Below are 14,962 nucleotides of genomic sequence, written 5' to 3'. Positions count from 1 at the left end.
ATAAAAACCTAAGAATATTAGTGTAATTATTTTTTTTTATTTGTCATAATACCTAAAATACGTATGTTTCCAAAATAAAACAAAGTATAAATAATGACCAATTTGACAAAAAAAATTGTACAACTCGAATGACATTGAAAACATACACGTGAAATTTAAAAGAATTATGAGTGCCCTAGGTAGGGAGAAAAAATATAGAAGAAATTAAATTTAATAAATGGGTGTGTGTACTTAGGTACGCGCATGAGAAGTTATACTTCTTTGGCATCATTAAAAAATAGTTTTTAATTGCATGCAAAAATATTGCGTGGAGTCCCTCCGCGCGGAAGAAGTGAAACTTCGTAATGTGGAAATGAAAATAGGAAGGGGTAGAAATAGATTTTTAGTGAAATCATATTGTATCAAATCAAAATAAAAAAAATTAAGGAAATAAATGTGTAACGATTCATAGATTGATCTTCAGAGAGAGAGAGAGAGAGAGAGAGAGAGAGAGAAAGAGATACATATTGAATGACTATAAAACTTACTTTTTTATGAGAGCAGATTTTCATGAAATAAATCATGAAATCATTCAACGATAAAAGCTGTTTATTTAACTAAGCGGACGGGTTCGCCCGAAGGAGAAAATTGACGCGGCAAGACCTCGTGGACATAGAGAAATGACACACACTCACTATTTATGTGTTTATGAAACATGATTTTTTTCTGCAATTTAAATTGTAATATACAAAAACGGTATTGAAAATTGAAACAAATATGGTGACACTACAAACTGTCAAGATCTTTATTTTTTTCTTACTCTCTACTTAGTTCCTTACAATAGAAAAACGTAACGTAATGGCTTGAAAGCTATTGCACGGCAGGCATAGAGGAATGACACTAACAGTTTGTATATCTATGACACACATTACATAAAATTAAGATATATTTTTTTAACACGTTTAATTTTTTTTTTTTTTTTTTTTTTTTTTTTTAGACAAAATATAGCCTATGTCCATCCCCAGGATATAATCTATCTCCTTGCCAAATTTCATTACGATCCGTTCAGCCGGGAAAAGGTAACAAACAAACAGACAGACAGACAGACAGAGTTACTTTCGCATTTATAATATTAGTATTGATGAGAATATTTTAAGGAAAAAATATTAACTAAATATTTTTGACAAAAATATTTTTTTTTTTGTGAAGACGCGTCGTTGTAGATGGAAAAGAAAGGTCCATTTACAGTTCAAAAATTTTCATTACAAAATTTTAAGTTTTCCGTACCATGAAACAACTAGGGTCGGCGTTACATTCTACATCAGCATACAGTGTGTGCGAAAGATTCATCCTTGGATCGTCTTTCATCAGATACACATTCCTAAAATAATTTCATTTCTAATGATGCATTATTTTTTAATTGCACGTTTCTTTTGAATAAGCACAGCAAGTTTAAAAGGAATGTTGCCTCAAATTTACATATATACGTATTACAAAAATTTAACGAACGATTGTTTCGTCAATAGGCCCTACACGTGTTATTATTACATTATAGGAAAGTTTCACAACAAATGCTGATAATCCTTCGATTGTTTAATATTAGTTATATAGAATACGTTATACATAAAACATGTAAAAACGACAGTGTTCATGAATTTCGTAAATAGAAAAAACCTGATATACGACAACGGGCCGGTTTTATTAAAGCTTTAAAATTGTTATTATCATTAATATCGATATTAAAGAAGGTAACATAAAAAAATCAATTTTAAAATTTGAGATATTTGCTAAATATTTTCATTGCAGGGTTTTAGGTGGTAAATGTTTTTTTGTATAATTCCAAAGCAAAATTTAGGATTGCAGTTAGCGTAGCATCGGTAGGCAACACGTAGTTCATAGTCAGCAGTCCGGAGTCGCCAGTCAAAATTACATATCATGACCAAGGGAGTATTTGATTAAACCACATCATCGCGAAAGATTTTCTGATAGGTGAAAATATTTTGGCAGCTGGCGGTCTGGCAAGTTGTTTCGGGCCGAAGCCCGGCCGAGCCTCACCACCTCCACCTCCTAGGACTGAACCCGTGAGGGTATTCCAGGAGCACTAACTTTTCTTCTTTCATCCTGATGTCACCTGGTCTTAATGGCATCAGGATGTTTGGCCTCGGATGTTCATATGCCATGTTTTCGAATGGTTAAACACCATTCGTTTGCCTCAACCAGAAACAACTTATCCATTCTGTTTGAGCCGTCGTGCCTGCAGCCAGAATATAGCTTTGTCAATTTTATAAAATAATTTGTCAGTTGCATCCATGCAGATTTTAAACACGACGGCTGATGTTAAAACTCTTCAGTCATTCCGCGTGGGATCTCTTGTATGCCATTGCTCCGGGACGGTCTGGCAGTCCGAAATGAAGTTAGATGATATCCCACTGCTCGACTGGCAACTGCTGGACTGCTGTCTGTGGAACAGTTTATCTCCGACTGCCGCCTGCCGGTTGCAAGTTGTCAAACTGCGGACTGCGCATTGTGAATAAGGTCCTAGATGCCGAAACGTCCGGCGTCGCCTCTTCGTAAGCAAAAGAAACTAAAAATTGAACATTTATATCCAAATGGTTTTATTCTGCGGGCTATAATGTCAGGCATGCAGTCCGACTGCCGGGCTCGGGTGCTTGATGAGAATGTGACGTGAGACGAGTGGAACGGTATGTGCACAGACGATAACTTTTTTCCGCAATGCGTAACACGCCAGCGCACAGAGAGGTTTAAGTGACGCGAGATATTAGTATAAACACAGCGTCGTTTTTTTCTTATTTTAGCGGCGGCTACACATTACACGTCTCTTAGTAACCTGTGGAATTCGTCAAGGTTTTACAATTAGCAGCGGCGATAATGCAATATGATACTTTTTTTGAACCGCTCTCACGGAGTTCCGTTTGTCAACTGTGAGTCTGAGCTTAGCGAGATTGACACGTGTACGTCTCCGAACGCATACACTTCCAACTTCCAGAACCGCACGTATGTTGCTAGACTCCGACGTTTATGGTTTGAATCACCGGAAAAAAACATAGAAGTGTGTACTAATCGTACGGCCATTAATAACATGCAACAAATGCTATTTATGACTTATTATTCTTGTTTTCTGTATAAAAATTTTCAAATGTGTAGAGGTGTTCCCACTACAAACTATCACAGTCAGCCATGGACAGCCGGCAAAATACTATTTGTTTTAATTGTGACTATAATGACAAGCTTCTATGTCCAAATTAAACTTACACTGTCTGAAATACTGCAATATTTATGCATGTTTGCACACACCGAACAGTTTGTAGCTAATTGCTTTGGGCACCAAATTCTGCTTACCAAATAAGAACCCCCACCCCCCTCCAAAAAAAAAAAAATCTTCTTATTCTTACGTTCATTCACAATTGAAGTTAAAAAAAATACTTTTTTAAATGTTACGTGAAATTCTTTATTTCAACTTGGCGTTTTTAAAATGGTTAAATGCATATTTTGGTTAAAAGTGTTGATTGCATATAAATTTATACCATTAAAAATATTAATGGCCACATATAAAATAAAATTAATAAATACGTAACTAACAAAGCCATATAAAATCGATTTGAATATATCACTTGTATAATGAAATATTACTTATGCCCAACGATTTGGCGTTTACTTCCTTTAATGGTTTTGTTCTTCTTCCGAGGTGCATTCTGTCGTAACCTTGCCTTATGACCCCGCCTGCAGTCACGCTGAATTCTAATGTCGTTCGGCCTCAACACAACTAACTGTGGAATACGCGTGTACTCAGCCCGGTCTGGTGTCCACAGGCCCGCCCTAGCCGGGGTGAGTATTCAGTCCGGGCAAGCGAAGCACAACTGAAAGAGGACAGGAAGAAAGGCAGCGCGGAGACCCCCCTTCCTCCTGCCTCGTCATCCAAGGTCAAGCGGCCGTGGCGGCGCCACATACCGGGAAGAACATTCGCGCAGCACACGTCGTAGAAATCACGGTTTTTCTCAAAATTTTCCGTTGTGACCTAGTGCAAATTATATACGCAGCGAAAGAGAAAGGATTGGTGCACGATCCAAAAGTGGTTTTACGCAATAGTAATGAAAACTGTGAGCTTGGCGTGCCTCTGAAAATACGCTAATTAGGCTTATTCAGCATGCATTTACTAATCGACTATATGTCTGAGACATCTTAAACAACTTTAGGATCATGCCCGGTACCTTAATCTCTTTTATATCCGAAATCGGTAATCGCATGTCAAATAGTTTCGATAAAAACAACTGATTGTTAAACCTCTGCAGCTCACTTTGCACTGCATGTAGGCGGGCCCCTTAACTTAATATAACAAGTAAAATTAGAGTGAAATTTGTATGTCCAGCCAAAAAAAAATATAAAATTTTATTTATGATAGATAACTGGTTCACAGTATAGCTGTGTCTACCTCCGTGGACTGTCCCCCAAGACATTTTAGTTAACATTTTCTGTTGTTTCAAGAATATTTTAATTTTAAATTATAAATGTATTATTGTTAAAATTAATTAGACATTACTGTTATGAATTCTACTCAAAAGCATCAATGAACATTGAAGCAGAACATTTCTTAAAATTGTTTACATTTTGTCCTACAGACTGCGCATCTCCTCCGTGGACACAACTTAAAGTAAAAAAAAATTACCACTCTAGTGCTACAATGTCTTTGGTTTTAAGGAAAATGGATTGTCAAGTAGCCATTTTGTGATATCACTGCTGTTTGAATAGTAAATGTGACCATTGTGTGAAGATCATTCAGTAAAGTTTGATGAATGTTTTGTGTTGAGATGAATGTGTCTCCCACGTGACCACTGTAATACGAAAAGAAAAGGATATTATTCATAGTTGTCCTCACTTGGCAAGTTATTTTTTGGTTGAATTTTACCAACTGTTTACTAAGTTTTCTAACCTTAAAATTAATAGCTAAGAAAAAAAATTTATGACTTTTTGTATCCTCCGTGGACACTTGCTGTCCACGGAGAGGAAAACATTGTCCACGGAAGAGACAAAAATAAACAAAGGCCTATTATTTGACAAAAACTTTAAACTTTTTTGTAGCATTTGTTTTTATTAATAACATTTACACATTAACATGTCAATCAACACATTCTTGTAAACGTGGGGGTATCATTCTATTTTTAAAAAAGGAAAACATTTTGGTTGTGAATTTGTAATGCACCTAGATCTTCTCACAAATACTGTATTAAAAAATAACTCATTCTGTATGATTTAAAAGTCAGCCAGAATTAGGCTGGATTGGAGAGCCGAAGAGAGAAAATCTTGAGGTCTCCTCACTATAAAAATGCATTGGGAGGAGATCCCAAGATTTTCTCACTTTCACTAGCTGCAATGCAGCCTTAAATACAATTTGTGTAAAAAAATAAATTACAAGATATAAATGTTACTGTAAAACATGGTCAATTTGTAGATTATTTTTTTCTCTCAAAACATTCTGCAACTTTGTTTTTAATGTTCAGTTCCTTTGACACAAAAACTAATATATATAAATTAATGTCTCGCGTGTCTCTACCTGATTCAAGTTACCGTTCTACGGTGCCTAACTCAGAATATCATGCAGCTATTTGTAAGGCTGTTTTGTAGCTTTGAAACTAAAAATAAAGCCATAATGTACATTTTACATTATTTGTATTTGTTTACAGGAAAAATGGACAATTTAAAAAAGAAAAACCTGGTTCTGATTAAATCAAAAAAAAGACAGAGCAGAAGAAATTAAGTATGAGAAAGGCAAGACAAAAAATGAGACTGTCCAGAACTGCACGCTAAAGAAAAGCAGAAGGAAAGAGAAAGGTATCATAAAAGGAAGGAAAGTGGTAAAATAAAAAACATCACTGAAATGAATAGCAGAGAACAAAGAGCTACCAGAAAAGTATGGAAAGAAAAAGCAAGAAAATATTGCCAAGCAAAAAGAAAAGAGAACAATTTCAGAAGAGTTTCCAGAAGAAAATGTTCCACAATGTACAAACATTTCAGAACTTAAGAACAGTCCAGGTACTGAAAACATTAAGAGTAAGAACACTAGCAGGGTTGAAAGTGGTAGAAAAAGGGCAAAGAAACAGAGGAAGAAGATGCTGAAAGAAATGAAATGTATGAATGAAAAAAATAGGCAACTTAAAAGAAGTATTGACAAATACAAGAAGAGGATTCAAAGACTGAAACAAAAATCTACCAAAGCTGAAGATACACCAAGAAAGAAAGTAAATGCTCTTCTTAAGGATCAGTCTGTAAATAAAAAAGGTAACAAAAATATTTACAAGAAGTTACTTTTTGGAGAAGTCATTTCAACTCAGTTAAAAGAAAACTTTATACGACAAACATCAATTAGAAAGAAAAGAAGAACAATGTCACTACTAACGGGAAGAATTGTTAAAAAGTACAAATATCTAACGTACATAAAGTCTTTGACGTCATACAAAATGTGCTCTGCAGATTATGTATTCAGGAAACCAGTACATGTGAGATTCCAGATTGCCAGAAATGATGATGTGCAGTTCTTGGAACAGGATAAATGTAGTAGAATGTGTGCCGGTAAGAAAGAGACAATTACCAAAAACAAGGATAAGAGACAGAGGCGTTACCTCAATGACTCATTGTACAACTTGCACAGAAGGTTTCAAAATGAGCACCCTGAACATAAAAACATGAGCTATTCTGTGTTTTGTCATTTTTGCCCATTCTGGATCCTTTTCCCTGATGCAAAGTCTCGAGAAACTTGTTTGTGTAAAACTCATGAGAACATGTCATTAATTGTGAGGAAAATAAATTCATTACAAATCATAAATGAAAAAACACCACAGGAACTGGTTAGTTCAATTTGCTGCAAAGAAAATAATGAGAAATGTTTAAAAAGAACATGTGAGTCGTGTAGAAGCAAAGTGGTGCGGTTCAATGATTATGTAGAGGGGCCAGTCACATATGAAACATGGAACAGCAAGAAAAGTCCCACTGAAATTAAAGGAAAAGTCAAATTATGTCAAAAGACAGTTAAGGAATCAATCGAGTGCTCAAAGAAGGAACTGATTTCTGTTTTCGATAGTCATATTTATAAATATATGCAGCATATTTGAAATATTTAGCATCAATTTGCAGCCATAGATACCATCAAGAAAAATTTTGCCAAAACTGAAATCCTACATCACATGGACTTTTCAAAAAATTATACATGTAAATATGCCCAAGAGATTCAATCTGCCCACTTTGGAGGATCCAAACAGCACATCTCCATCCAGTTATTGAAAATATAAAGTCGAGTGTTCCACATTTAACAACAGTTCATTTGCTCAGCGATGGACCATTCACACAGTACAAGAACAGAAATATGTTTCAGTTGTTTGGTAAATGCTTGTCAGAAGAATTTGGAGTTGAGATGATGTTTTGGCACTAGGTACAGTGAGAGCAGACATGGAAAGAGGGCCCCAGATGGGAGTTGGTGGTTGCTTGAAGAGAACTGCAGACAATTTAGTTGCACGGGGTGTGGACATTCCTAATTTCAACAAACTTGTTCACCAACTTACTGACAATTGCAAGGTGTAAAAGTGCTTGTGGTTACAAATGAATATATTCATGAAGTAAACAACATCATACCAGAACGTATTCCTACATTTAAGGGTACTGGAAAACTACATACATTCAGTAACTTGGAAGAAAGTATGCAACTTCTTACAAGCCAACCGACTAAGTTGCACAGAATGCTATCCTGGAATTGACTGTTCACATTATGGTATAGGTAGAATACCACTTGTTGCCTTAAAATCTCCTGTATGTAAAGGTTCGAAGGTAAGGTATTCAGAGGTTTATTCATCTGACGACAGTAGTGTTAGTGATTGTGATGCACAAGACATTTCCACGAATGCAGACTGTACCAAAGCTAAAATTTACATTCCAAACTTGAATGACTTTGTTGTAGTCCAATTTTGTGGGAAGAGATCAGTGCAACATTACATTGGTGTAATAGTTTCTGAAGACAAGTGGTTAAACGAATTTAGGGTTGGGTGGGGTGAATGTGATGCAGTGTAAAACTTGGGGTGAAAGTGATACATTAAAAAAAAATTTACTTTTTTGCTATACAAAAAATTTGAAGAAAATACATTTGCTTGCCTCTTCTTTATACGTCCCCATTCCATAATGAATGTTATAAACCTTTGGCTAAATTTTATAGGAAATGAAAAAGTCTCAAGCAAGAAATAATTCAACCAAAAAATTTTCATGTCTAGGTCCAGCAACTTTTGTTATATCTTTGTGTGCATAGAAGATAGCTTCAAAATTATAGTTTGAAATGGTGCAGGAAAGTATCCTCTATGTTTTAATGCTTACAAAGATAGTCTGACATTTATATCTTAGTTACTATTGCTGCCTAAATTTTTGGGGTGAATATGATACAGAACATGGGGTTAATGTGATACACAGCATGGGGTGAATGTGATACCATAATTTTAGGTAGTTTTATAAAAAAGTGCTTAATATTTCTATTTTCCACTGCTGAATTTGAAATGTACGTTGTCATTAAAACCTTGTTTTTTTTTTTTTTTACCTTAAAGCTATTTCTGTATGTTGGTAAACCTGAACATAAACAAATTGTTGTACTCCAATTTGTACAACTTATTGTTCTATGTAGGCCCCTATGTTTATGTTTTAGAGTAATATGAATAATTTAACATCACATGTAGAACTGTGTATTTCTAAGCATTCCATATTTTAGTTTGTAATTAGCTGCTTTTATTCCTTTGCTATTGTTGTATTTATTATAAATAGAGAGAAAATCCTTATTAGGACCACAGTATTTCTTCAATTTGTTGTTGGCTGAGATCGTTCAATAATTGGACAGTACGTGGATAAATGATCAAAGTTGTATGTAGAATTTGTTTTAGTCACTAGTCACATTTATGTACTGTGACAAAATGTATGCTTCTTTAATAGGGTCAGGTGGGGTAATTGGGAATCAGGGGTAAATGGGAACAGGTGCCACTAGCGCTGACGTGAGGGTTTGGAGAACCAAAGAGCTTTGTAAACTATTAGTTCAATATCTCTATGAAGTGGTAGAACGAGTTACCGCTTTTTTCAAGTCTTTAGCTGACAGAGCTATGGGAAGGTTATAAACAGTGCAACAATGTTTTGAAAACGAATTTTATGTCCGTCAGTTAATAGCGCCTAGTGACTACAGATTTCACATGTAAGTGTCTTTCACTGTATTAATTGCTGCTTATTAGATCAATTAATAGTAATTTGTTTTGCTTGTGGCTTAGTTATTTTTTTACTACCATCTGTATGGATGTTCTCAATTACCCCTGAGAGTTTTATTTTAGGGGTAATTGAGAACAATTTTTCATACTTTTTTTCACATCTCACAATTAATAAAAACATTGTTTTTGCTACAATAATAAAGTGTTTTAATAAATTGACTGTTGCAGTGACCAAAAGTATGCCAAGAACGTATGTTAGGAAGAAGGCTCCACCCTCTTACACCATCCAAGATGTGACCCAAGCTGTAAATGATATTCTCAACGGCAAATTGACGTACCTCGCAGCTGCAGAGATGTACCAGGTTCCCAAAACAGTTCTTTTCAACCGCATCAAATGTATGAAAACCGATGTTAGTAAATTGGGGGCAGGAAGACCTACTGACTTGCCCAAAGAGGTAGAAGAAACTCTTGTAAAGTGCTTGATAGCAAGGGCACAAATGGGTTATCCTTGTGATAAAGCAGAGCTTAAAGAGCTTGTGCAGCAGTACATTCAAACGACTGGAATGATCACAAGATTCGTTGATGGGAAATCGGGTGAGGATTTGTATCAAGCATTCATGCGTCGCAACTCCAAGATTTCACTAAAAAAAACCGAACATCTGCAAAAGGTTAGAAGGCAAGCCAGAGACCCTTTTGTTGTCTATGATTTCTTTGCATCTTTAAAGTTGTTTGGTCCTCTTAAAAAATCTTGGGAAAAAGTGCTTGTTGACCACGGAAAAACTCAAATGGGGAAAGGGCCTAGTCGGTTGAAGAAAAATCAATTTTCTGAGCTTCTGGGGAAAGTTTGGGGTTCTATTTCAAACAAAAACATTGTAAGTGGATTTGTGTCTACTGGACTCTTTCCTTTGAACCAAGACAAAATTCCCAAAGACCTTTTTGATCCTGACGATCTTGAGCGCTTCAAGAAACGACTTAAAATAGATCGAAAACCCTTCTTTACCAATTGTACATGAAGAACCAGAAAATCCATGCAACATTCCTTATTTCTGTGGTGAAATCTTCCCTACCGATGAAATGTTGTTTGGTGTCTTGGATTTAAGTTTAAAGAAAAAAGATTCTGATATAAATGAGGCCAGTGGAACCAAAACTCATAATGCAGACTTGATAGACATCTTCTAAAAGCATCACCAAAACCACTGCAGCCTCAACCTCATCTAGAAGCCCCATAAAAAAAGCAGTGACTCGGCTGAAACACCACACTTACGGGGAAGTTTTAACTTCTGAAGATGTGTTGAAAAGACTCAAAGAAGCTGAGCATAAAAAAACAACCAAGAGATCAACTACCGAAAAAACTAAAGAACCAATCAAGAAAGGCAATGCACCAGACAAGAGACACAAAACCCATAATTTTATAATTACAGCGAAACTGAAGATGAGGAAGAGACCGAAGAGATCATCAACTATGGTGACGACAATAAAGATGATTTAGATGAATTTCGTGAGAATATGGAGAACGAAATACTAGAAGAAGTTACCTACTTGGCACCAACTGCTTCAGAAATAGTTCCATCCATGTACGTGCTTGTGGACTTAAAAGGAGGTCTCAGGAAGAAACCCCATTTCTGTTACGCCTGTAGAGTGGATGCAGTAGTAGCTGGAGAGTTGGAGGTTACTGGTCTAAAAAGTACTGATGGATCCAAATCTAAGTTCACGTTGATAGAAAACGACAAATTCTCCATCAAGCTGGAGCAAGTGAAAGCTGTTTTGCCTAACCCATCATGCATTACAGAAGGTAGAAAAAAACTGTACAACTTCAACGGTCATGTCAGTGTAAAGGAAATGTAAAATTATGTATGATAGTTTAATGTAATTTGAAGAGTTGGTTATGTCTTCCTCAGAATATCCTAGTCTTACAAATATTTCGTTTTTCCTTTGCACATTACTTTCATGTTACTTTTTTTCACCCAATAAATATTCTGTTGAACATTATTGTTACTTATTGGTTCCCATCAAAGTGTGCATAATTTTCCCGTTTTCGTAGTCAAGTTTATGTCGTAACCTCTTGATGAGTAGATGAGTTGGGGTAATTGTGAACATTACTTGGGGTAATTGTGAACAAATAGCTAAATTGTTCTAAGTTGGTTAGAGACATAACAGGCTTTAAAATCATTCTTAAAGAGGATTTTGATTCATTTAATAGCCCTAGGTGAAAAAGTAGCCGTTCCCAATTACCCCCTACCCTATTGGGTAATTGGGAATGTTTGGGGTAATTGTGAACATGAAAAATAAGGACATCAGAAAAACCGATTTCTATATTAGACATGTAGGAAAGTTAAATAAGATGTGTATTAACAAGTGTATGGATAAAAAAAGGTGTTAACATGGTTTGCATGGTCCTGGTGTTAACGAGAAGGTAAAACCTTCCAATTTTGTTCCCAATTACCCCACCTGACCCTATAGAGGGAAAATATTCACTCTGTAACATGACTTTATATTTTATGTCAGAACTCGAGGACCACTAAACTGATTGTCATGAAATTTTTTGTGGGTGATACACATGTATTTGACCGGTCTCACACGCACCCCACCACACTGATAGCGTTGCTAGGAAGTAGGATATAATGATGTATCTCATTCACCCCACCTGTGTATCATATACCCCCCAATCGCAGGGTGAAAATGATACACTAAATTTATTTTTTATCAATCTAACTAATTAATCTAAATTTTTATTGAGTTAGGGTTAGGTTTATAAAGCCCTAAGAAATGTGCGTAATTTTTCTCAGTGTTGTAGTGCTCTTAATTAAAATAATATTCAAAAAGTTTCGTTTTTTGTATCATATCCACCCCACCTGACCCTACAGTTAGATTCATTAGGAAATCTGGCAGATGTAAATTTGTTTTTCCAGATGCTGACGACATAGCTGTTGGAGAGGGAGGTGATATTAAGAGTATTTTAAGTTACCCAATTGTAAATAATCGGGATCAGTATGTATTCAATGATGATGTATCCCATTATGATAATGTATGTTAGGGGATATTTGTTAATCTGTGAAGTTTATTTCAACATGGAAAGTTAAAAACAGATATGATTGATATGTAAGAAGGCAGTTTAATCAAAATATTTTGCCTTTTTTAAGTTTAGTCTACAGTCCTTAAGTTTAGTATTAATTAAATGTTTCTTCTTGCACAAATAAATGTTTTTTTCCTCTGCCATTGTATTAGTCTTGACCACAAGTTTTCTTAAAAATCTCCTCCGTGGACAGTTCAATTTTTTAAAACTTTTTTACTTCATTAATTTAATGGAGTCATCTTGACCATTTGCTTTATTACTGTGAGAAATCTGATGTGATCATTTATAATTATATTTCATGAATTAAAAATAAATTTAGTTTAAAAAATTTTTAGCTTGAAAATAATCCCTTTCAATGAGAATGACCGTTTAACATTAATTATTAAATTAAAGTAAGCAGTTAAATATTATTGTGATACGAAACTGTACAAAGTATAACCAAAACATAATCTTATTTTGAAAATTTTAATTATAAAACGATAAAATGCATTGTTATAGGAAACAGGAGTATTCTGGTATAAACCATCAGCTCACTGCAACTTTCACTTTTGAAACATTCAGGAAAGACCTGCCGGAAATCAAACCTGGATCACTTCGTTGTGAGCTAAGTGATCTGACCACTCAAACACAAACCAGGTGAATAGCAAACCAGGTGAATTACCGAAAAAAAAGCAATTACAGTGGCTATAAATTAGAATATAGCACTTTATAATACACCGCAAATATGGGAACTATTTTTCCTGATACCATGCACAAATTACGGAGATATTTGCCTAGCAATGAAAAACAAAACAGATGTCAGGAATATCTGGAATGGAATCAGCCATGGTAAAATCAATCACCATCTTACCATTTGGCTGGCTTAAGTTCAGCAAAACATGGAACACCAAAATCATAACAGCTGGACAAAGATTTAAACCTGGGACTCCCAGAATTTAAGTCCGGTATCTTACAACTCCACTGCCTTGCTTTATATATTTATCTTTATGAACAGAGATTTTAAAAATTTCTTGTTGAATTTTTTTCAAACTTTTATATACCTACATATATACCACCTAAAATGTAAAACCACTAATGAGCCTACAAGAACAATCTAACTAATAATATATAGTGTGTATTGTCTTAAAAATAATGGGGTTGAACTATAACTAGTCTGGTCTTATAGAACCAAAGTGACACCTCTGGATAGTTTTACCAACTTAACTTACAACTCCTTGTAAAAATTAAAGTCCATTAGGATCAAATTTTGCTATTCCTAACTGCTGGGTAAAGAACTTGAAGTTTAGCTGCAGTGGTAAAATTGGTCCTTCAGTGTAAAATGCTTCCTAGGGAACAACTAACAAAAATGCATTGTTAATGGAACTATATCAAACTATAACTAAATTAAAAACTAGATAGAAATTAGTCATTTATAACATTGAGTATAATTTAATAGTTTTAATATGCAAAGAAACCAAACAATTACCTTGCTGCAATGAATTCATGAGATATAACTGGTTAGCCACAACATACATTCATTAGAAGTCGGTTAAGTATTTGAGAGTAAAATCCTTGTGACGTATGCAACCACATGTTTCTGTAGTGTACTGACATTTTAAGTTCCCACTAAAACGTTAACACAACACTATTTGGAAGTTCACTACTCGTGAGACACGACTGCGGCCATTGTTTACTGTGCATTGAAGTGTCAGACTCCGTCATCACATCATGTAACTAACGATATCAAAGTAACCGAATTTATAATCGTATTAAACTATAACAATTAACTTTCGCATAAATAATTTACATACGCATTTTGTCAACATACAATAAAAATAAACGACATAACCTCTAATATTTAAAACACAAATCGCAGGACAATAACTCACAACCACAGGCCCTTAAGTAGTTTTGGACAGCCCAATTTCAACCGAACTGTACTATTAAATTTTGCTCAGTTAGGCACACTCAAGCATCATAAAACCCTTTTTTCATTAGGTATGAACCGTTCTCGAGAATCACAAAGCGCATGCCCCCGCATTACTAGTGGGCGTGTACGACGCTCGCTTGCTTGGGACAAAAGAAAGGCAGTTTCCCCAATTGGTTCTGATTTTGCTTCCCAATGTTTTGAGTTTATATTTTGTACGTAGCGTCTGAAAAACAAACGGCTTTGAAATCCAGGCAATTGCATGTATTAGCAGCACCGCCGTAAATAAATATTCCCGAGGCCACTCGCAAGTTTGTTGACAACCTAACGAATTCTGTTTAGCAACAGAATCGTTCCTATCAAATGAAAAATCTGTGATGTATGCACTGAAATGAACATGGTTTCGTTTTTCTCAACAGGGTAATTAGTTTTTTTGAAACACAGTTCGTCTCGTGAAAATTTACCTTCCTTATTATGTCGCAGATATCAATTGTGAAAATCTCGTCACCATTGTCAGTAGAAGGTAATTAGGTGTCTGCATTAAAATGTGTTTACGATTTAAAATTAAGATTGAAGAAATAGTTTTAACATTATGCTTTGACTACAGGTTTGTTTGACTCGAGGTCTCTTTTTGACCTGTCAAATTTCGGGGCGACCTTTTCCGGAAGCAGTTTGGCGGATGGTCGTTTTACTCGCGGAGGCAAGTTGCTCTCAGGTCATGCTCTCGATGCTCCTCCTCTCGAGGAAGAGTTGCGAGGGCAAGTCGTC

The 14,962-nt window shown here is 35.3% G+C and overlaps 1 protein-coding gene across 1 annotated transcript in view; it reads right to left on the bottom strand.

Moving 5' to 3' along the window:
- LOC134529511 (ankyrin repeat domain-containing protein 50) overlaps positions 1-14,559 on the bottom strand; it is a 145,750-nt gene extending 131,191 nt beyond the window's left edge. Inside the window, exon 1 of the mRNA XM_063363670.1 lies at positions 13,754-14,559. The gene's annotated coding sequence lies outside the window, so the exon portion shown is untranslated. The remainder of the gene's footprint in view (positions 1-13,753) is intronic.
- Positions 14,560-14,962: the final 403 nt, after the last annotated feature.

Source organism: Bacillus rossius, chromosome 2, assembly GCF_032445375.1.
Source record: "Bacillus rossius redtenbacheri isolate Brsri chromosome 2, Brsri_v3, whole genome shotgun sequence".
In the NCBI taxonomy this organism is placed as follows: Eukaryota; Metazoa; Arthropoda; class Insecta; order Phasmatodea; family Bacillidae; genus Bacillus; species Bacillus rossius.
Note: the sequence above shows the minus strand (reverse complement) of the source record. Positions and strands in the feature narration are given on the sequence as shown.